The sequence below is a fragment of the Lissotriton vulgaris genome, chromosome 7, assembly GCF_964263255.1.
Source record: "Lissotriton vulgaris chromosome 7, aLisVul1.2, whole genome shotgun sequence".
Lineage (NCBI taxonomy): Eukaryota > Metazoa > Chordata > Amphibia > Caudata > Salamandridae > Lissotriton > Lissotriton vulgaris.
In genome coordinates, this window is record NC_141695.1 from 129572431 (window position 1) to 129595391 (window position 22961).

Consider the following 22961-nt stretch of genomic DNA (forward strand, 5'->3'; position numbering starts at 1 on the left):
TTTCACTATTTTCTCACTACCCCTAACCGTTCTTTAACCTTTCTAATCTTCTTTTACCCCTGGGTATTACACTTTGCACACGGTCCCTTCGAGGCCGTGCCCTAACGTCACCTTTTACTTATATTTACTTCCGGGTCACAACTTCTCCCGAACCCGGTTACAGCTCTGACTGTCAGCGTTTATGGACGCGTTTTTGTACCCTCACGGTAAGCACTACCTTCGCCAAATGATTTGCAAGGCACTAATGTGTTTATTTAAAACTAGAGCGTTTTGAAATCCTTAGCGCAAGAGACACACTCTTCACTACGCGGTAGAGTCCACATCACTTCACTTTTTACTAATGTTTAATACTCTTTTCATTCGAAATGCACCCGTTGTTCTTTTAAAAGCATGAACCTTTAGCGCGATCCACACGCTTTTCACCACGCGTTCCAAACTCCGCTATTTCACCCATAACTTTCTCCGTTCACGTTACATCACTTTCTATCATGATGCACTCTTGATCTGACCTCTGCAGGTTTTCTCAGTTTTCTCTCAGTTTAAACGATCACACCCTATGAGCACGTTGAGCTATAATATCTTTGTTGGTTATCATGCACCAGTTAGCCTATGAACAGTTTTTTCTTTATGTAAAATACAAGCATTTCTTCGTTTTCAGAAATATATCCCCAGATGAAGGCATAATGGAAATGCTGAAATGCATTGGGATCATATGAGTGCAAAAAAATGACAACAGGAACATGAATAACAAAATACACTTGTGAATACAACAAGCTATGAATATATGTGAATAAATATCCAAACAACTATTTTTCGAGTAAAGTTATAATCCTTTCATGAAACCTTGATACAAGGACCTTTCTGGAACCCAGAGGACATCTCTCAGTGTTGAGAGTGCAACCCTTTCATTTAAATTCAACAGACCACACAGAAACACTTGAATAATAAAGCTGTGGTTACCTGCTCTGAGCCTACCGGATGAAAGCAGGTCTGTTGGCAGGCAAGGCCAGACAAGCTTGCAGGCCTATGCTTCAAAATGGCCAACAGCCACATGGCCAGGCCCAACATCATAAAGCCCACACCAAAAAACACATTTCCCAACTCAATCCAATGCCATCCATGCCCTAAATGATGTCTATTCAATAGACCAGTATGCGGTCGGGTGAGGAGTAATCAGGTAGTACCGAGCGGGTTTGCCGATAGGAACAATGTTTCCACGAGGCGATCCTGCCCTCGCCTAAGACCATGAAGTGTAACCTAACACTCGTTTATCATTACGAGTAAAATACAAACCGTATGTACAGAAAACACGCATGTTTTATTATTAACAGCGTATAGTGTAAATAACTAGTATTTATTTTTAAAAAAACACTTATTCATTGGAATATAGGAGTGGAAATACAGGGCTGGACCCTGTATGGTCCTGATGAAAAGCTTGGGGGAGCTTGAAACATGTCGACCAAAACACTGATCTAGCTCAACTAAAGTTAGAATACAGTGTTACCCCTTTTTAACTTTATACCACACTAGGAGCAAAATAAATTGTTGAGGCCCACTAGCACGGTATTTTTAATTACACACCCACTCCACCATTTCCACACTTACACCACACATAGTCATCTCACAAAACAAGTGCTCCAGCGTAGTCGCCTTGTCGCAGCACGCCCCTTTTCGTAGAGAACTGGGATGGCCCCAATGATGAAGCATGTCACCGTGGGGCAACCCCGGTGAGTGAGGGGACTCTAGAAAGACATTTTTCTTTCTTACATTCTTGGTACACACTGACTTAGTAAGTCAAGTCAAGTCAAGTCAGAGAATTTATATAGCGCACTACATACCCAGAGGGTCTCAAGGCGCTGAGGAGGGGGGGGCGGATTACTTGTCAAATATCCACGTTTTAAGTTGCTTTCTGAAAGCTAGGTGGTTCTGGGTAAGGCGAAGGTGAGTGGGGAGTGAGTTCCATTTTTTAGCAGCCAGGTAGGAGAAGGATCTGCCTCCCATAGTGGACTTGTTGATGCGAGGTATAGTGGCGAGGGCTTGGCTGGAGGAGCGTAGTTGGCGGGAGGGGGTGTAGAAGGTCAGTCTTGAATTGAGGCATTCTGGTCCGATGTCGTAGAGTGATTTGTGTGCGTGGGTTAGCAGTCGGAAAGTGATTCTCTTATTGACGGGTAGCCAGTGGAGGTCTTTCAGGTGACCAGAGATGTGTTCGTTGCGTGGGATGTCTAATATGATTCTGGCTGAGGCGTTTTGGATTCGTTGGAGTTTCTTTTGAAGTTTAGCGGTGGTGCCTGCGTAGAGGGTGTTCCCGTAGTCCAGTCGGCTCGTGACCAGAGCATGGGTGACTGTTTTCCTGGTTTCGGTGGGGATCCAGCGAAATGTTTTTTTGAGCATGCGAAGAATGTTGAAGCAGGATGAGGATACGGCGCTGACTTGTCTGTTCATTGAAAGTGAAGAGTCCAGGATAACGCCTAGGTTCCGTGCGTGGTCTGTCGGGATGGGTGCTTTTCCAAGGGCTTCCGGCCACCAAGAGTCGTCCCATGCAGAGGGGGATGTACCTAGGATGAGGACTTCTGTTTTATCTGAGTTCAGTTTCAGACGGCTGTGTTTCATCCATTCAGCAACTTCTTTCATTCCTTCGTGTAGGTTAGTTTTGGCGGTTTTGGGGTCCTTGGTGAGAGAAAGGATCAGTTGAGTGTCATCCGCGTAAGAGATGATGTTAAGGTTGTGTTGGCGGGCGATGGTCGCGAGGGGGCTCATGTATACGTTGAAGAGGGTGGGGCTGAGAGAGGATCCTTGTGGTACACCACAGATGACTTCGGAGGCCTCGGACTTGAATGGTGGAAGGCGGACTCTCTGGGTTCTTCCGGTGAGGAACGAGGTGATCCATTCAAGTGCTTTTCCATGTATTCCGATGTTGCTGAGGCATTGTAAAAGGGTGCTGTGGCAGACTGTGTCGAATGCTGCAGAGAGGTCGCGGAGGATGAGGGCGACTGTGTCTCCATTGTCCAGTAGAGTTCGAATGTCGTCTGTTGCTGCGATGAGGGCGGTTTCAGTGCTGTGTTTTGCTCGGAAGCCAGATTGTGAGGAGTCGAGGGATTTGTTGGCTTCGAGAAAAGCGGCGAGCTGGTTGTTGACCGCTTTCTCGATGACTTTGGCCGGGAATGGAAGGAGCGAGATGGGGCGGTAATTTTTGAGTTCGGTGGAGTCCGCTGTGGGTTTTTTCAGAAGGGCGGTGAGTTCAGCGTGTTTCCAGTTTTCCGGAAAGGTGGCGGAGTTGAAGGAGCAGTTGATGACGTCTCGGAGGTGCGGTGCTATGACGGAGTCTGCTTTGTTGAAGATGTGGTGAGGGCATGGGTCTGTGGGGGATCCTGAGTGGATGGAGTTCATCAGGCGGATGGTGTCCTCAGTGGAGATTGGGTTCCAGTCGTTAAGGGTGTTCGCGGGGGGAGAGTGTTCAGCAATTGGTTGGGTGGGTTGGGCTCCAGGTTGGTTGTCGAAGCTGTTGTGGATGTCTGCAATCTTGTTGTGGAAGAATGAGGCTAGGGAGTCGCAGAGGGCTTGAGAGGGGGTGATGTCGTTGGAGTTGGCCGAGGGATTGGAAAACTCCTTGACGATGTTGAAAAGTTCCTTGCTGTTGTGGGCGTTGTTGTCAAGTCGATCCTTGAATGCTGTTTTCTTGGCCTTTCGGATTAGTTGGTGGTGAGTGCGGGTGGCGGTTTTGAAGGCGTCCTTGGTACTGGTGGTTGGGTCTTTTTTCAACGCTTTTTCAAGGGTGCGGCAGAGTTTCTTGGACTTTTTAAGATCATCGTTGAACCACGAGGCCTTCTTGTTGCTAGGTTTGCTTTGACGTTTTTTCAGTGGTGCTAAGGTGTCGGCGGTGTTGGATAACCATAGGGTGAAGTTGGCGGCGGCTAGGTTTGGGTCCAAGGAGTGGGCTGGGGTGTTTAGAAGGAGCGATGAGGAGATCTGGTCAGTGGTGATTTTGTTCCAGTTTCTTTGCAGAGTTGGTTGGAGGTGGTTGGTGGGTTTGGGCTTGTTGTAGGTGAAGTGAACGCAGCTGTGGTCAGTCCAGAGCAGATCCGTAGTGTGGCTGAAGGAGACATGATTGCTGGAGGTGAAGATGGGGTCGAGTGTGTGACCTGCGATGTGGGTGGGGGAAGTGACCAGTTGTTTAAGTCCGAGGTTGGCGAGGTTGTCTAGGAGCGTGGTGGTGTTGCGGTCGTTGATCTTTTCAAGGTGAAAGTTGAGGTCTCCCAGAAGGATGTATTCTTTGGAGGGGAGTGCGTGTGGAGTGATGAAGTCCGTGATGTCTTCACTGAATTTTGCGCGGGGTCCAGGTGGTCTGTAGAGGAGGGTGCCTCTGAGTGTGGTTTTGGGGTCGATGTGGATCTGGAAGCGAAGGTGTTCGGAGTTGGCGAGGTTGGCGTCAGAGCTGGTTGAGATGCGGATTGATTTTTTATGGACGATGGCGATTCCTCCTCCTGTGTGGCTGGTACGGTCTTTGCGAGTGATCTTATAGTCTTCAGGGATGGCAATGGTGATGTCTGGTGCGGAGGAAGCATTCATCCATGTTTCCGTTAGGAAGGCGATGTCTGGAGAAATGGTGTCTAGTAGATTCCAAAGGTCAATGGCGTGCCTGTGGACTGATCGGGTATTGAGAAGAATGCATTGTAGGTGGTTGGGGTCGGGAGTCAGTGGTGTGGTCGTAGCGGAGATATTGTCGTTGCCGCAGAATTTGTAGGAGTAGCAGGAGAAAGGTCCATGGGTTTGTCCAGGGGCGGCTTGGACGCAGTTGGGGGCGCGGCCGGGGTTAAGGGCTAGGAGGGTGGCGGCATCGTAGATAATGCGGGAGGGCTGGGCAGCGCGAGGGGCAGAGGGTCTGGCGCTGGGCGTGGTCCAGGCGCGGACGGGCGTAGACGGGCTTACCTTTGGCGCACCTTCGGCGTGTACGTAGCGCGTGGACGCTGCGCGTGGGGGCATTGGCCATAAATGGATGGTGGGGGGGAGGGGCGAGGGCGTCTCAGCTGGGAGGCGGGGCGGGCACACGAGGGCAACAACAACAACAGTCAAGATGGAGGCGGAGGGGGGAGCACAGCGCTACAGTAATACGCGCAAAACAATCACCAAGCGCTCTATAAGGACCAGACAGTGTAAAACAATTTAAACAGGCAAAGAGGCAGGCAGCAGGCAAATGTAGCCGGTACAGGCACAGGCAAAGCAGCGCTACGATACCGGGAACCAGCAGGGGACGCTGGGAGCGACCACTCGGCTCGAGGAGAGGAGTGAGTCACAGCGCGCTGAGGAGGAGAAGCGCTCTATAAGGATCGTGGGAGGGCGTCTCAGCTGGGAGGCAGGGCGGGCACACGAGGGCAACAACAACAACAGTCAAGATGGAGGCGGAGGGGGGAGCACAGCGCTACAGTAATACGCGCAAAACAATCACCAAGCGCTCTATAAGGACCAAACAGTGTAAAACAATTTAAACAGGCAAAGAGGCAGGCAGCAGGCAAATGTAGCTGGTACAGGCACAGGCAAAGCAGCGCTACGATACCGGGAACCAGCAGGGGACGCTGGGAGCGACCACTCGGCTCGAGGAGAGGAGTGAGTCACAGCGCGCTGAGGAGGAGAAGCGCTCTATAAGGATCGTGGGAGGGCGTCTCAGCTGGGAGGCGGGGCGGGCACACAAGGGCAACAACAACAACAGTCAAGATGGAGGCGGAGGGGGGAGCACAGCACTACAGTAATACGCGCACAACAATCACCAAGCGCTCTATAAGGACCAAACAGTGTAAAACAATTTAAACAGGCAAAGAGGCAGGCAGCAGGCAAATGTAGCCGGTACAGGCACAGGCAAAGCAGCACTACGATACCGGGAACCAGCAGGGGACGCTGGGAGCGACCACTCGGCTCAAGGAGAGGAGTGAGTCACAGCGCGCTGAGGAGGAGAAGCGCTCTATAAGGATCGTGGGAGGGCGTCTCAGCTGGGAGGCGGGGCGGGCACACGAGGGCAACAACAACAACAGTCAAGATGGAGGCGGAGGGGGGAGCACAGCGCTACAGTCATACGCGCAAAACAATCACCAAGCGCTCTATAAGGACCAGACAGTGTAAAACAATTTAAACAGGCAAAGAGGCAGGCAGCAGGCAAATGTAGCCGGTACAGGCACAGGCAAAGCAGCGCTACGATACCGGGAACCAGCAGGGGACGCTGGGAGCGACCAGGTCTCTGAACCCTTCGCATTGGGTTCCTGTATTGCATATACTGACTGGAGGCCGACCTGGTCTGGTCTAACCTCCTTCTCCCTCCAATTCTTTTTTTTTTTCCAACAGACCACTCAGAAACACTTGATAAATAAAGCTGTGGCTACCTGCACTGATCCTACTGGATAAAAGCAGGCCTCTTAGCAGACAAGGCCAGTGAAGCTTGCAGGCCTAGGCTTCAAAATGGCCACCAGCCACATGGCCAGTCCCAACAACATCAGAAAGCCCACACCAAAAAAACACTCTTCTCAACTCAATCCAATGCCAACCATGCCCTAAATGATGTCAAAATTCAACAGACCACACAGAAACAGTTGAATAATAAAGCTGTGGCTACCTGCTCTGAGCCTACTGGATGGAAGCAGGCCTGTTGGCAGACAAGGCCAGATAAGCTTGCAGGGCTAGGCTCATAAATGGTGACCAGCTTCAAGGCCAGGCCCAACAACAGAAAGCCCACCCCAAAGAAAAGACATTTCCCAACTTAATCCAATGCCATCCAGGCCCTAAATGATGCTTGAAAATTAAATACATTCAAAAAACACCAAAGGAACAGTTGCTTCATCATGCACACACCCATGAGGCCATGACTAGCTCTGGGCCTACTACTGACTTCTACTACCCACAACATTTTTAAAAAAAGGAATGATAGTTACCAAAATTAAATTGTAGTTGCAACAACTGCAATGCCAATCAAACAGACACAACAACCGCTTACTTGTTAAATATCCAATAAAAAATCCTCAAATCCAATTGCAAGGATGCAGCAGACAAAAATATTGATCTTTCCAGCTCAAAATCCAAAGGCAGAATGATCAGGAGATGGGCAAAGAACTGGGAGGAGCTTGCTGGACAGGAACAGGAAGTTGGAAAGCCCCACCTTTTTAAAAAAGGACTCCTTGCACAAAAAAGGACAGCCAAATGTCAATATGAGGAGTTTTTTTTTCATCCACATCATCATTTTCAGAAGGTTTCATGCTGCTAGAGCTGATATTGTTCTCCAAATTGAAAATTTTACATGTACAAGTTCTCAAGCTTCACATTACTTCCGCCGGATGTCGATGGTGCATCAAATATGACGTGCTTGCGTCCTCACGCTCTCGCTCGCTGTGGAGAATGACGTGTTCGAGATCTCATACTTTTGAGGTGCATGATCGCAAGACGAATGACGTGATCACGAGATGAATGAGGTGATCGCGGGCGCGAACTCTTGCGAGAATGCTAAAATGGCTACCAACAATCCAACATCTCGTGGAGAACGCGACCGGATCGGGAAAACTTGTCGGCAAACGCAAGGATTCAGGTAAGGCGATCGCGGCCGGGAGAACATATTTTTACAGCGCAAGCAAGAAAATGATTTCCGGGATGATGCGATTGCAGAAATTTTGACATTTTGGCGCTCTTTGCTGATCGCGAAAATTTCTAATTATCGCAATTTCTGCGAGCGGAACGGAATTTGACCCCCAGGCCTAGTTATGGGTTTAGAGTAGTGCAGTGGTGTTCGTTTGGTGTAGGGGTTGTGCTGGGGGTAGTGTTTTAGGGTTTATTGTAGTGCAGTGGTGTTTGGGTAGTGCAGGGGGGTCATGCAGGGGATTGTTTTTCAGGGTTTAGGGTAGTGCAATGCTGTTTGTGTAGTGTAGGAGGTCGTTCTGGGGTAGATTTAGGGTTTAGGTAGTGCAGTGATGTTTATGTAGTGTAGGGGGTCGTGCTGGGGGTAGATTTAGAGTTTAGGGTAGTGCAGTGGTGTTTGTGTAGTGTATGGGGTCGTGCTTCGGTAGCTTTTTAGGGTAGTGCAGTGGTGTTTGGGTAGTTTGGAGGGTTGTGCTAGGGTAGATTTAGGGTTTTGGGTAGTGCAATGGTGTTTGGGTAGTGTAGGGGTCATGCTGGGGTAGTGTTTTAGGGTTTAGGGTAGCACAGTGGTGTTAGGCTACTGTAGGGGGTCGTGCCAGGGGTAATGTTTTAGGGTAGCACAGTGGTGTTTCTGTGGTGTAGGGGACGTGCTAGGGGTAGTGTTCAAGCGCCTTGAGACCCTTGCGGGTGAGTAGTGCGCTATACAAGTATCAATTTACATTTACATGGGTAGTGTAGCGGGTCGTGCTGGGGTAGATTTAAGGTTTAGGGTAGTGCAGTGGTGTTTAGGTAGTGTAGGGTGTCATGCTGGGGGTAGTTTTTTAGGGATTAGGATAGGGCAGTGGTTTATGGGCAGTGGAGAAGTGTGGCTCAATGGTTAGAGCGGCAGACCCTGATGCAGAGGACTGGCCCGGGACCAGGGTTCAATTCCCCGCCTCAGCGGGTCTTGCGCTCAAAATTCCACAGACCTGATAATTCTCGCCTCGGTGCCTATTCCAATCATGCAACTCTGGGTAATAGCTTGCTTAATCTCCACAACGGCCCCAACAACGCTAAGGATGCCAGGCCTCCACCTTGGGGGTGCATAGGAGTGAACGCCTCACAGGGAATGCCAGGATGGGTTCCACAGCGGTATTCGTACAAGCGCCTTGAGACCCTTGCGGGTAAGTAGTGCGCTATACAAGTATCAATTTACATTTACATGGGTAGTGTAGCGGGCTGTGCTGGGGTAGATTTAAGGTTTAGGGTAGTGCAGTGGTGAATGCGTAGTGTAGGGGATCATGCTGGGGGTAGATTTAGGGTTTAGGGTAGGGCGGTGGTGTTTGGGTAGTGTAGGGATCGTGCTGGGGTAGATTTAGGGTTTAGGGTAGTCCAGTAGTGTTTGGATAGTGTTTTCGGGTTCATGGTTTGGGTTAGTGCCTTAGGGTTTTTTCCGGTAGTACAGTGGAGTTTTTGTAGTGTAGGAAGTCATGTGGGGGTAGTGTTTTAGGGTTTAGGGTAGCACAGTGGTGTTTGGGTAGTGTAGGGGTCCTGCTGGAGGTGGATTTAGGCTTCAGGGTAGTGCTCTGGTGTTTGAGTGGTATAGAGGGTCGAGCTGGGGTAGTATTTTAGGGCTTAGGGTAGTACAGAGGTGTTTGGGTAGTGTAGGGGGTCGTGCTGGTGTAGTGTTTTACTGTTTAGGGTAGGGCAGTGGTGTTTGGGTAGTGTAGGGGGTCATGCTGGAGGTAGATTTAGGCTTTATGGTAGTGCTTTGGTGTATGGGTGGTATAGACGGTCGTGCTGGGGTAGTGTTTTAGGGCTTAGGTTAGTACAGAGGTGTTTGGGTAGTGTAGGGGGTCATACTAGGGTAGTGTTTTACTGTTTAGGGTAAAGCAGGGGTGTTTGGCTAGTGTAGGGGGTCGTGTCGGGGGTAGTGTTTCAGGGTCATGCAGTGGTGTTTGTGTAGTGTAGGGGGGTTTTCTGGTGGTAGATTTACGTTTGTGCAGTGGTGTTTGTGTAGTGCAGATAGTCGTGGTGGGGTAGATTTTGAGTTTAGGGTGGTGCAGTAGTGTTTGGATAGAGATGGGGGTAGTGTGTTAGTGTTTAGTGTAGCGCAGTGGTGTTTGGGTAGTGTAGGGGGTCATGCTGTGGTAGTGTATTAGGGTTTAGGGTAGTACAGATGTGTTTGGGTAGTGTAGGGGGTCGTGCTGGGGTTGTGTTTTACTGTTTAGGGTAGCAGAGTGGTGTTTAGGTAGTATAGGGGGTCATGCTGAGTGTTAGAAATGGGATCCCTGGCTGGCCAGGGTTCGCGCCAAAGTCAGTCAGAGACCACCATTCCTAAGTCAGGGCAAGGGAGTTACACGCCAAGATAACCCCTGCTCGCCCTCTAGGTAACGTGACGCGAGCAGCAAGGCTAAACTTGGAGGCTATGTAGGTTAAGTGTTTGCGCGCGCACCCAGCAACAACACCCAAGGCCCACCACAAAGGAAACTCCACACAAGGTTATATATAAATATAGCCTTTGTATTATACCAAAACACATTAGATAAAAACACACACTTTACAATGTGCCAACAGGCACGGGCAGAATTTACAGGGGATATGTACAAGACAGGGCCACCTGGACCACTGTCAGGAATAGGCACTTTTAGGACTAGCACTTAGAACATAGAATTTAAATCACTGTAGCACAAATTAGGAAATGTAGCACACAATCTGTAATCACTGGTAACAGGTAAGTACCACCTACGCAACACTAACCACCTTAGGAAAATATTACCCAGGGAACTAGGACCTCACTAGCAACACCTGTACTTGCAAGAACAACCACCTAAGTATCACAATACATTTAGGGGTATAGGCAAAAACACATTACACATGATGCATCACAACATTCAGAGGTGTAGGGAAGGAAAACACATGATGCATAAAAACACATTCAGAGGTGCAGGAAACACAATTGCGCCATAAATCACATTAGTCACCACCTGTGACTGTACCCAGGCCAACTGACCTCGTAGGGGCTAGGACGCCCTGTGTCCTAAAGTCAGGGGGGACCTAAATGTAGCAGCTGCACACTTAGTGCTGGGCAGCTGTAGCAACAATGATGGGGCCAACGTGGGAGCCTAGCTGGCTCTGAACAACTGACTGTCCCCTTTGGAGCCTCGCTGGGCTCTAACTAAATGGAATGCCCCTGAGCCTCTCGTGAACTCTTTACAAACAATTGCCGCCTTGTGGGAGCCTCTCTGGCTCTGAATAATGATGTGCCCCATGAGCCTTTCAGGCTCGGAACAAGAAGGCTGGCGTTGGAGTCCCGCGCTGGGGACTCGTGACCCAATGGCCCCCGGAGCCCTCTGGGGCTGGAAAACAAAATGTGCCCGTGTCGTTGGAGTCCCGTTCGGGGGACTCTAAATGTTGAAATGCCCCCCTGAGCCTCGGGGCTCAAAGAAATGCCACTGAGCCGCTCTGGACTCTGAAACCGACAAAATGCCCCCGGAGCCTCATGGCTCCAAACAAGAAGGCCCCCTGACATTGGAGCCCCTCGGGAGCTTGGCCCAAAACAATGCCCGCAACACTGCCCTGAGCGGAGGAGCGACCCTGGGGACACCCACACTCACCGGCTGTCTGGGGAGGCGGTGGCTCCTCGCCGGTCGGCTCCTCTCCGCTGGGCTTCTCCGGGTGGCGGTGGCAGGGCTCTCTCCTTGGGAGAGCCTCACTGGGGAGACGGGCTTTTTCTTCCGGCGTCGCGGGGCTCTCCTGCAACACCGGAGCCCCGCCTGCGCTTTCCACCGCCCAGCTCCTCTTCTCGTGTTGTGGGGCGGGACTTCCGGATTGTGGCTTCTGTTTCCGGGTCGCCGTAGGCAGCGCGGCGGCCCAGGGGGGTACCTCGGTGCCTGTGTTGGCGGCAATACGGGGTGGGCTCCCGTTGAATTAAATGAATAAACAAGGATGGGCACCTGGTTTCAGATCGGCCAACAATGCGGCAATGAGCGGGGTGGGCACCCGCGCCGCACAGCTCCACAAACCACGGGGAATATGCCGGGTGGGCACTGGCCTTTAAGAGCAGCAACCAGGGGGGTCCCCACGACACGGAATCCCTCAAGGGCGGCCTCAAAATCAGCAATAGGCGGCGTGGGCCACCGCAAAAGTGGAAAATAAAGCACTCTGAGCGCTAGGGGGCAAATCCAGCGCTCCCAGGTGCTGTAGTTCAAATGATGTCCCCTGGAAGTCCTTTGGAAGGTGGGGTGGCAAGGCTGGGCCCAGAGCCAGCTCACAGGGTCCTCCTAGGCAGGGAGGCAATCCCCAGTGGTGGTCCTTCTGGCGCCCAGCAGCAGCAGCAGCCCCCCTCAGCTTGGATCAGGAAAAGAACAGTTTGTAAGGGGACACAGCCCCTTTTTATACACAGTATTCCTTTGTCTTTGCTCAGGGTGAGGGGAAGAACCAGTCGCAGCTGGTCTGGGAGCACCCTTGATGTGCTCATCCCCTCACTCTATTCACTGGCAGGGCTAGGGTCATCAGTCGCACCACAGGGGGTAGAGTCAGCATTGTGTGGGGAAAACCCAGGCCTATTTAGGACCCAGGTGCACCCCTCCCTCACATCACACATGCTAATCTCAACACTCACCACCGGGCAGACCCATCCAGACTCCTTGACCCAGGCTCACCAGCCAGCTCCAGCCAATCACGTGCCAGCACACTCACTGCACACGTACACCCATGTCTAGAAGTGGCACTTTCACACTAGACACATACACGCCGCATACATCATTGCGCAGCATTCAATCACACAAGTCCGCACATACCAGACTCGAGCCTGCACACCTCACGCATCAGGAACTACCAGGGACACAGACATTCCCCATGCATTCCCATGGGAGGCCAGGCCAACCTTACTCCACGCACTCACTGGGACACAGTGAACGTGCGCAGAAACCAAAAATCACTACCACCAATTCTAATTCAGAAAGCAAAAAGTTTACGGGTAAACCTGCCAGAAGGGCCAAGTCCAACACTGAGGGTATTGTTTTAGAGTTTAGGGTAGAGCAGTGGTCTTTGGGTAGTGTAGGGGGTTGTGTTGCAGGTAGTGTTTTAGGGTTTAGGGTATCACTGAAGTGTTAGGCTACTGTAGAGGGTTGTGCCAGGGGTAGTGTTTTAGGGTAGCGCAGTGGTGTTTGTGTAGTGTAGGGGCCGTGCTGGGGGTGGTGTTTTAGGGTTTAGGGTAGTGCAGTGGTGTTTAGGTAGTGTAGGGGATCATGCTGCGGGTAGTTTTTTGAGATTAGGGTAGTGCAGTGGTGTTTAGGTAGTGTTGGGGGTAGATTTAAGGTTTAGTTTAGTGCAATGGTGTTTGTGTATTGCCGGGGATAGTGCTGGGGGTAGTGTTTTACGGTTTAGGGTAGTGCTGTGGTGTTTGTGTAGTACAGGGCGTCATGCTGGGTGTAGTGTTTTAGGGTTTACGGTAGTGCAGTGGTGTTTAGGTAGTGTAGGGGGTCGTGCTGGGGGGTAGTGTTTTAGGATTTAGGGAAGTGCAGTGGTGCTTGTGTAAAGTAGGATGCAAGCTGGGGGTTGATGTTTAGGGATTAGGGTAGTGCAATTGTGTCTGTGCAGTATAGGGGGTCGTTATTGGGGCAGATTTAGGGTTTAGGGTAGTGCAGTGGTGTTTATATGGTGTAGCGGGTCGTGCTGGGGGTAGATTTTAAGGTTTGGGTAGTGCAATGGTGTTTGTGTAGTGTAGGGGGTTGTGCTGGGTATAGTGTGTTAGGGTAGTGTAGTGGTATTTGGGTAGTGTAGGGGGACGTGCTGGGGTATATTTAAGGTTTAGGGAAATGTAATGGTATTTGGGTAGTATAGGGGTCGTGATGGGATAGTGTTTTAGGGTTTAGTGTAGTACTGTGGTGAATAGGTATTGTAGGGGTTGTGCGGGGGTAGTATTTTAGGGTTTAAGGAAGCGCAGTGGTGATTGGGTAGGGTAGGGGGTCGTGCCTAGTGTAGTTTGTTAGGGTTTAGGGTAGTGCAGTGGTTTTTGGGTAGTGTAGTGGTCGTCCCGGGGGCAGTGTTTTAGGGTTTAGGATAGCGCAGTGGTGTTTGGGAAGTGTAGGGGGTCGTGCTGGGGGTAGTGTTTTAGGGTTTAGGGTAGCGCAGTTGTGTTTGGGTAGTATGGGGGGTCATGCTGGGGGGAGTGCTTTAGGGTTTAGGGTAGTGCAGTGGTGTTTGTGTAGTGTAGGGGGTCGTGCCAGGGGTACTTTCTTAGGGTTAATGGTACATAGTGGTGTTTAGGTAGTGTAGGGGTTCGTGCTGGGGGTAGTGTTTTAGGTTAGCGCAGTGGTATTTGTGTAGTGTAAGGGGTCGTGCAAGGGGTAGTGTTTTAGGGTATAGGGTAGCACAGTGGTGTTTGTGTAGAGTAGGGTGTCGTGCTGGGTGAAATGTTTTAGTGTTTAGGGTAGTGCTGTGCTGTTTGTGTAGTGTGGAGGAAGTGTTTTAGGGTTGTGCAGTTAATCTCCACTCCTGCAGACTTTGTGCGTGTTGTGCAGGTAAATTGCAATCCCTCTTTCTTTTATAATCAGAGAGGGCACTTACATTGTTGCACTATTAGTTTGACACCATCCCTTAATTTTTTTACAGTGAAGATCATACCCAGTCCCCGTCCTGAGGAGAACCTTCAATATCTACGGTTCGAAACGCGTTGACCCCCAGCCTGTGACAAGAAAGAAGGGTGCAGCCAGGGAATAATCAATACCATTGTAGTGGGCCCTTGCTGGCAATCTTAAAAACGCTTTATCACAGGTCTTGTGAGATAGGCAGGCAGTCTTATTCCACCCTTAGTTCCGCCTGTCCACTTGTATTTAAGTTAAAGGACTGGCTCTTTTTGCATAGCATTTTTCCTTGTTTAAATGTCTTTCATATTATAATTAGTTTTGAATGTAATGACTATGTAATAAGTTGTATTTTGGTGTCGTGAATTTTGAGTATCCACTGTGAACTTCTGTACATCTGTATATATTGCGCACACAAATGTATGTTATTGATTCGACTGTTTTGACAGGACTTTCCTTTGAAGACATATGGATGAAATTATGAAACTCAATTATAAATGAAAATACATTTTTTGTAATACAAAACGTTTGGTTCACGCAGCACAAATTGGCTGTGTGTGTCCTAATTCATCATAAAACAAACCTGACTAGCCATCTTGTTCTGTTTAGCAATTGTTGAGGTCCAGGCTGGTCAGTTGTAGGATCCAATACCTTCTTTTGTGTACAGGGGGTAGATTTAGGGCTGAGGGTAGTGCAGAGTTGTTTGTCTAATGCTTGTGGGTTTGTGCTGGGATAGTGTTTTAGTTTTTAGGGTAGTACAGTGGTGTTTTTGTAGTGTAGGGGGTCACGCTGGGGGTAGTGTTTTAGGGTGTAGGGTAGTGCAGTGGTAATTGTGTAGCATTGTGGGTAGTGTTTTAGGGTTTAGGTTAGTGCAGTGGTGTTTGTGTAGTGTATGGGGTCGTGCTGGGGGTAGTGTTTTAGGGTTAAGTGTAGCGATGTGGTGTTTGTGTAGTGTAGGGGTAGTGTTTTAGCGTTCAGTGTAGCACAGTGGTGTTTGGGTAGTGTATGTGTTCGAGCTGTGGTAGTGTGTTAGGGTTTAGAGTAGTACAGATGTGTTTCAATCAATCAATCAATCAATCAATAAATTTGTAAAGCGCACTACTTACCCGTGAGGGTCTCAAGGCGCTGGGGGGGGTGCTGCTACTGTTCGAAGAGCCAGGTCTTGAGGAGCTTCCTGAAGGTGAGCAGGTCCTGGGTCTGCCGCAGTTGGGTGGGGAGGGTGTTCCAGGTCTTGGATGCTAAAAGGAGAAGGATCTGCCTCCAGAGTTTGTTTTTTGGATGCGCGGGACGGCGGCGAGGCGAGGCTGGCGGAGCGGAGTTGGCGGGCGGGGATGTAGAAGTTGAGTCTGTTGTTCAGGTAGGCTGGTCCGGTTTTGTGAAGTGCTTTGTGTGCGTGGGTGAGGAGCTTGAAGGTGATCCTCTTGTTGACTGGGAGCCAGTGTAGGTCTCTTAGGTGGGAGGTGATGCGGCTGCGTCGAGGGATTTTGAGCATCAGGTGGGCGGATGTTCTGACCAACTTTTTCGGCCCTCTTTTGAGGGAAGGTGATTGGAGGTCACTTCAGTCTACTATCATTCTAGTATAAGGATTAGAACCGTAAATAGGGCCTATTCACAAGGCGTGTTGATATAATTCCGTACCCTTTTCTCTAGATCAGGGCTTATAAATGTATGTTAGGGGATACATTCATTAGTATTAGTGATAATCCGTCCTTTTGTAAGAGTGTTAGTATACCTTCTATGGAGTTATGCTTATTTCGGGCCTTGTAGGCTTCAAACGGAAGAGACTCCATCTTTCTTTCTGCCCAGGCAGCTTGAGATGCTTCTAGGTCAAATGTAATGTTTTAGTTACGAGGTGTTGTTCACTTGGAAAGAACCGGCTCAGGCTGGCCCTTATCGAAAGACTGTATTTTTCTCCATTCCGAAGACACAACATCAGGCCGGCCGGCTGGGAACGTGTCCTTGGTACGGGGAGGTACAAGAATTTGGTGGGTGGCAGGTTACTGGCCGTAACTTTCCATGAAGGAACAAGCTTCCATATTAGTGAAAGCATGAGGCAGTCAGTGAGTCAGTCTGTAGGCGGCAGCTAGCCGTTAGCATCAATGCCTTTAATTATTTCAGGGCAGACAGTCGCCATTGTAAAGTCCGAGGAAGATCGAGGAGCTGATACTCTCTTAGAAAGATTGAAGATACTTTAGCTGGAGTGGCTGGCGAGCTTTGACATTAAGATTAGAGCATAAAGAGTGAAGCAGTTAGTTAAGGGAACGAATACCCGAGTGGCTGAAACTGAGTTATAAGATCGAAGCCGAGAAGTGAAGATGGTCCGTGATTGAGAGTAGAGAGGAGTAGTGCAGAACAGCCAGAGAGAGAGAGAGCAGGCGATGAGAGGAAGGTTCCAGTGACTTGGAGGAAGGTGAAGAGAACAGAGCATAACGGTGCAGACGTGTATCCGTGACTGCAGAAGTGTGACCTTAAGACGAGCCAAGGCACAGACGAGAAGGGAACCTAGATGACTGCTGAGTCCAGACTTCATATTAATAAAGTGACGTCGACCCTTTCTTAGTAGCGTGCACATTCTAACCTTTCATTTTCCTTTGCAGGCTATATGTTATAGTATAGTGTTATATTGCTATTGTTGTTCTGATAAATAAAGTACCCCAGTTCTTAGTGAACTAGCATGTGCCTCTTATTCTTATATGAAAAGGTAACCTGTTCTTCTAGTCAGGCGCCACTGTTTGAACAGACGCTGCCCCTGATCAGGTAAGTGGTGAATGAATAATTAGGGAGAGAGGAGCCCTTAAACTGGAGGATAAATTGTACATCATCTAATTTGACAATCATTGTGTGATCCATAATATTGTAGTATTATACTCCTAGTGAATAACGAGAGATTCCACACCATGAAGAGCTAACGGTATTCATAGGAAAGTGATCGTTGTTGGTAGGCGGCGTTAATGAGAGCACCAGGGGTGACACTGGTGCGTATACCCACAGGATTGTGGCTTGTGATGTAAGTAAGAGAACACCAGGGGGATACTGGTGCTTATACCCACAGGATTGTGGCTTGGGTTACCCACAGGATCGTGGCTTGGGTGAGCACTGATTGCGGTCAGTGTGTAATGGTAAATAATCAGTACTGCCCTAGGGTAGAATAGTCTGGACCCAGGTTGCCGCAAGACTAGCTGGTGGGAGTGTGATATTGTAGAAAACATAGGCATGTACATTGCTAATTCCCCATCCTTGGGTAGGAGACATAGATACCTGTTGTAAATAGGTCCTAAGGAGGGAGGTGGTTACGTTTCGGCTGGGTTAGTGGTGCTCTGATGAGCTGATTCTATCTGGTCTGAGAATCTGGTCGTTACAGTGGAGCCGTTCTGGATGTGCTGCAGCTGTTGTAGGTGTTTGGTCGGGATTCCTGCATAGAGTGCGTTGCCGTAGTCCAGTCTGCTGGTGACAGGGGCCTGTGTCACCGTTCTTCTGGTTTCGCTGGGGATCCACTTGTAGATTCTGCAGAGTATGCAGAGGGTGTTGTAGCTGAAGGAGGAGACAGAGTTGACCTTCTTTGACATGGAGAGGGAGGAGTTGAGGATGAATCCTAGGTTGCGTGCGTGGTCCGTGTTAGCCGGTGCTGTTCCCAGTGTGGTCGGCCACCAGGAGTATTCCCAGTCGGAGGGGGTGGGGCCAAGGATGAGGTCTTCCGTCTTGTCCAAGTTCAGTTATAGGTGGCTGCTCCTCATCCACTCGGCGACGGCCTTCATTCCCTCGTGGAGGATGGTTTTGGCGGTGTGCTGGTCCTTGGTGAGGGAGAGGATGAACTGGGTGTCATCGGCGTAGGAGATAATGTTCAGGTTGTGCTGGCGGGCTACTTGTGAGAGGGGGGCCATGTAGACGTTGAACAGCGTTGGGCTCAGGGATGAGCCCTGGGGGACGCCGCAGATGATGTTGGTGGCTTCGGATCGGAAGGGTGGGAGGCGGACTCTCTGTGTTCTGCCGGAGAGGAAGGACGTGGCCCAGTCCAGGGCCTTTTTCCTGGATTCCGGAAGCGTGTTCTTAGTGTGCGGTGGCAGACCGTTTCGAAGGCGGCTGACAGGTCCAGGAGGATGAGGGCCGAGGTTTCGCCGTTGTCGAGTTGGTGTCTGATGTCGTCTGTAGTGGCAATGAGGGCTGTCTCGGTGCTGTGGTTTCATCTGAATTATGACTGGGATGGGTCTAAGATATTGTTGTCTTCGAGGTGGCGGGTCAGCTGTATGTTGGCGATTTTCTCAATGACCTTTGCTGGGAAGGGGAGCTGGGAGTTGGGCCGGAAGTTCTTGAGGACCTTGGGGTCTGCCTTGGGCTTCTTGAGGAGGGCGTTGATTTCCGCGTGCTTCCAGCTTGCCTGGAATGCTGTTGAGTCGAAGGAGATGTTAATGACCTTCCGTAGTTGGGGGTCGATGGTTGCATCTGCTTTGTTGAAGACATGGTGCGAGCAGGAGTCAGACGGAGATCCTGAGTGGATGGAGTTCATGACCTTGCGTGTCTCAACGTTGTTGGTGTGGGCCCAGCAGGTCAGCTGGTTGGTGCAGGTGGGGTTTGGGGTGGGGGCTGTCATGGTCGGGGCATACGGGGTGTTGAAACTGTCGTGGATATCGGCGATCTTGTGATGGAAGAAGGTGGCCAGTGAGTTGCACAGGCCTTGCGAGGGCGGGATGTCGTTGGTATTGGCTGTGGGGTTGGAGAGTTCCTTTACTGTGTTTGCTGTTGTATGTGTTGTTATCCAGGTAGGTTTTTATTGAGGAGGATCTCTTGGCTGTTCTGATGAGGTGGTGATGTCTGCGGATGACGTCCTTGTGAGCTACGTGGCTGTCTGGTGTGCGTTCGTGAAGCCATTTCTTCTCCAGCTTCCGGCATGTCCGTTGGGAGGTATGGAGATCTTTGGTGAACCAGGCGGCTTTCTTGCTGAGGTGGTTGATGGAGGGTTTCTTGAGCGGGGAGGGGAGATTGTGCAAAAAAGCTCCGTCAGATGGAGTCTCACCTACTTCGGGGTACAATACCCATACGAAAGCAAAACAATAATAGCTAAAGAGTAGAAATGTAAACTTGGGCACTAAACCTTAATACATTGCTTTTTTTAAGACACATATAAGTGACAACAGCCAGTGTTAAAAACAATGCACATAAGTTACAGCAAACAATGTTGAATAACAGACATGAAGCACTAATGTCTTTCTGCTTTGTATAAAGTTTTGTTGAATAAATGTTTACAACTACATATCCCATAATGACACTTAAAGGCAGAAATGTGAGAGTATATATAGAGAAAGTAAAGAAAGACTTACTGACCGTGAGAAAAGCCAAGTCAGGCTGAAACGTGTTGGTGGGGTGTAAGACGATTGAATAAAGAAGCTTAAAATCCATCCAAGAGTGCCGCATCCTTTGTTTTGCAAAAATTGTTTGTGGCCAGGATCCGGCCAATATCGCAGAGCACCCACTGCTGAGCGCTCTCGGAGCACAAGGATCACATTGTGGACTAAATTAAGCGAGAAAGAGTGCCCGAATATCCATGTTTGAGAATACTCCAGAGGTCGGAGAAAATCACCCTTGGTAGCTCGGTTCTGAGACAGCATCGTGAGGCGCTGCCTCTGACGGTAACCCTTCGACGATGTGAGTGATACTACATTTAAATTAATGAGTGGATAATAAAAGCGGCTATTTTCGCTCACAAAACTGAACCATGTATGTAAACATTACAGGCGGCTGTGAGCAAAGACGGCTTGGATGGAATTGCTTTAATTAAATTAAAGCGCGTTATCAATCAACCATGAAGTAAAAAGCGCAGTCTGAACATATTAATTGTTATGGAAGCACGTGTGGCAAAATGAGCTTCTAAGGCGACAGCAATGTTTAAAACTGGCGAATGAGCTGAAGGGTTAGGTCAAAGGGCTACAAACAGTGGAATTAGCAGAAGACTGACATTGAAACAGCAAGTCAACCAAATGGAGAGATTGTACAAAAAAGATACTAATAAAAGTTGGGAAATTATATCCCTGGAAAAATATATTGAAGTGAGATGCATCCCTCGTGGACTGAGAATATTCACGATGCCCACATATCTGGAAACAAAAGAGGAATTATTAGAGGAGTGGGTAGAAAATAACACTGAGTACTCTCTCAATATGATGCGCATTTTAATTAAACATGCCAAATTGGATGTGGTTGGTTGAAATTACATCCAAATTAAGAAAAATGGAAGAAGCATTGGCAAAAGACACAAACCAGGAGGAAATACTAAAATTAAGGAAAGAAATGGACATCAGACTAGAAAAATATGAGCACGAAATAGAAGAACACAAAGAACGCAAATTCAAGCGCGATGAACAAGACTATCTACATGGGAGAATACTCACATTTGCAAAGAGATGTGACAGCCTGAAAAAAAGTTACCCCGCGATACAAACTAAAACAGTAGTAATGAGCACAAGCAAATCTGATGTAAGTGAGACAGAAACAAGTGATATGGCCAAATCATCCAAATTGTCTTTTTTAGAAGAGATGAGAATAATAAATCTGGACAAAAACCTCGCAAGGGCAGGTGCTCGAGGGAGAACAACGAATCAAGGCAGAGGAAGAGGCACACAGAATCCCTCACAAGTACAAGAAAAACCAGAATGTCCAAGCGGAGAAAAAAGATATTATCCACATCGCAACAGGAAATAGAAAAGACCAATCTCATCATCAATCTATCACAGTACCAACTATCAAATGATGAAAAGACACTCTTGAACAAGCGCTTATCATTCTGTCTGGAGTCACATTTTAACTACACACAAGTTCATATCGACCTATATAAATACGTCAGAAAGCTGAAATTAACTTAAATCAATGCAAACAAACCAGGCACAAGACAGGAGATCATATCAAACAGTGAGGAAGACAATCTACCGATATCAATTGATCAAGTGTCAGATCTAAAAAATATGTTTGATACTGTATGATCTGGAAGATGACACGATGTCTGATGAACAAGTATTGGAACATCTTCACATACAAACAAACAAAAGGCCTGACACTAGATTAAAAAGAAAATCTAAATATTATCCAACATTATCGCCTGGGAACAAAATTGACCTTTTCTCAGAAGCTGTGGTTGCGAAGTTGGAAAAATTGACAAATTTGAGAAACAAAAAACAAAGAGCAAATCTGAGCATAACAGAAAGAAACGCAATACATACATTAATGGATAATGAAAATATAACAATAAAACCAGCCGATAAAGGGGGTAACATTGTCATAATGGACACCAATGATTATGTGAATGAAGCACTGAGACAGCTAAATAACACAAATAACTATTTGAGACTCAAAAACCATCCGATGGAAAAAATGTCAAAAGATCTAAAAGACAACATACAAATATGGTATGAAAGACAACTACTGAATGCCGATGAAAGGACATTTTTAATTGTGGATTTTCCTGTAACACCATGTATATATTTTTTACCAAAAATCCATAAGACACTAATCAACCCCCCAGGAAGGCCAATAGTTTCCTCTTGTAGCTTGATCAAAGAAAACATGTCCAAATATGTGGACAAGTACTTTTCGCCCATTGCACAAAACATGAATTCCTACTTGAAGGATACGGGTGACTTCCTAAAGATATTAACAGGAATAGAGTCGAATCCAGGATATCTTCTGGTGACAATAGATGTTGTTTTGCTATACACATCTATTAGACATGAAGTTGGTATAACGGGTTGTCAATATTTTTTGAAACAACAAAATATATCAGAGTTTGAACATACAACAATGCTTTTGGAAATCATAAAAAATGTGCTTAACCAACAATTCAAATTATTCAATAAAGAGTTATTCCGACAAGAGTTTGGCACTGCCATGGGGATTTCATTTTACCCAAATTATGCTTACATCACCATGGGATGGTGGGAGAGGAACATCGCATGGAATGCGGAAAACCAAATGAATCCGGAATGAGTGGTTTTATGGGTCCGGTACATCGACAACCTCTTCCTAATATGGAATGGAACAGACTGGGAATTCAGGGATTATTTCACAAGACTAAATCAAAATGAGATTGGTCTGCAATTTACCTGTACCAAACACAAAAGACAAATCGACTTCCTTGATACCAAAGTATACATAGAGAATGGCAAATCGAGACCATACTGTTTCGCAAGAAAACGTCAACTAACAGTGTATTACATGGAACTAGTTCCACCCTAAACCTCTTCTACAGTGAATTCATACGTATGAAAAAGAAGTTCGAAAAAGGAGGATGCAGAGGAAAAAATTCAAGAAAGTAAAACCAGGTTCCAACTCATAGGATATAACGAACGAATATTAAACAAATGTAAAGAAAGAGCTGATTCAAAAACAAGAACAGAGACACTAATTGAAAAACCCAAAATTACCCAGGAGGAAGATCCACCAAGATTTATAACCACGTACAGCAAAGAAAGTGGATTGATTGCAAGCAAAATAAGGAAGTACTGGCACCTGATATCTGGGGATCCAGATATCGGTGAAATTGTGGGCAAGACACAGACAATAACATACAGGAAAAACATCTCCCTCAAAGATCTATTGATTAACAGCCATTTTCAAAAGAAACAATCAACAAATTGGCTAATTAATCAACGCAAAGTTTTTAAACCATGTAACTCATGCAAAGCATGCAAGATAGGTCGCAGTAAGACTACCATCTTGGAACCAAATAGAAAAAGAATGCAAATTGAAGAAAATATTACATGTAGCTCCAAATTTGTCACCTATGTAATAGAATGCAAG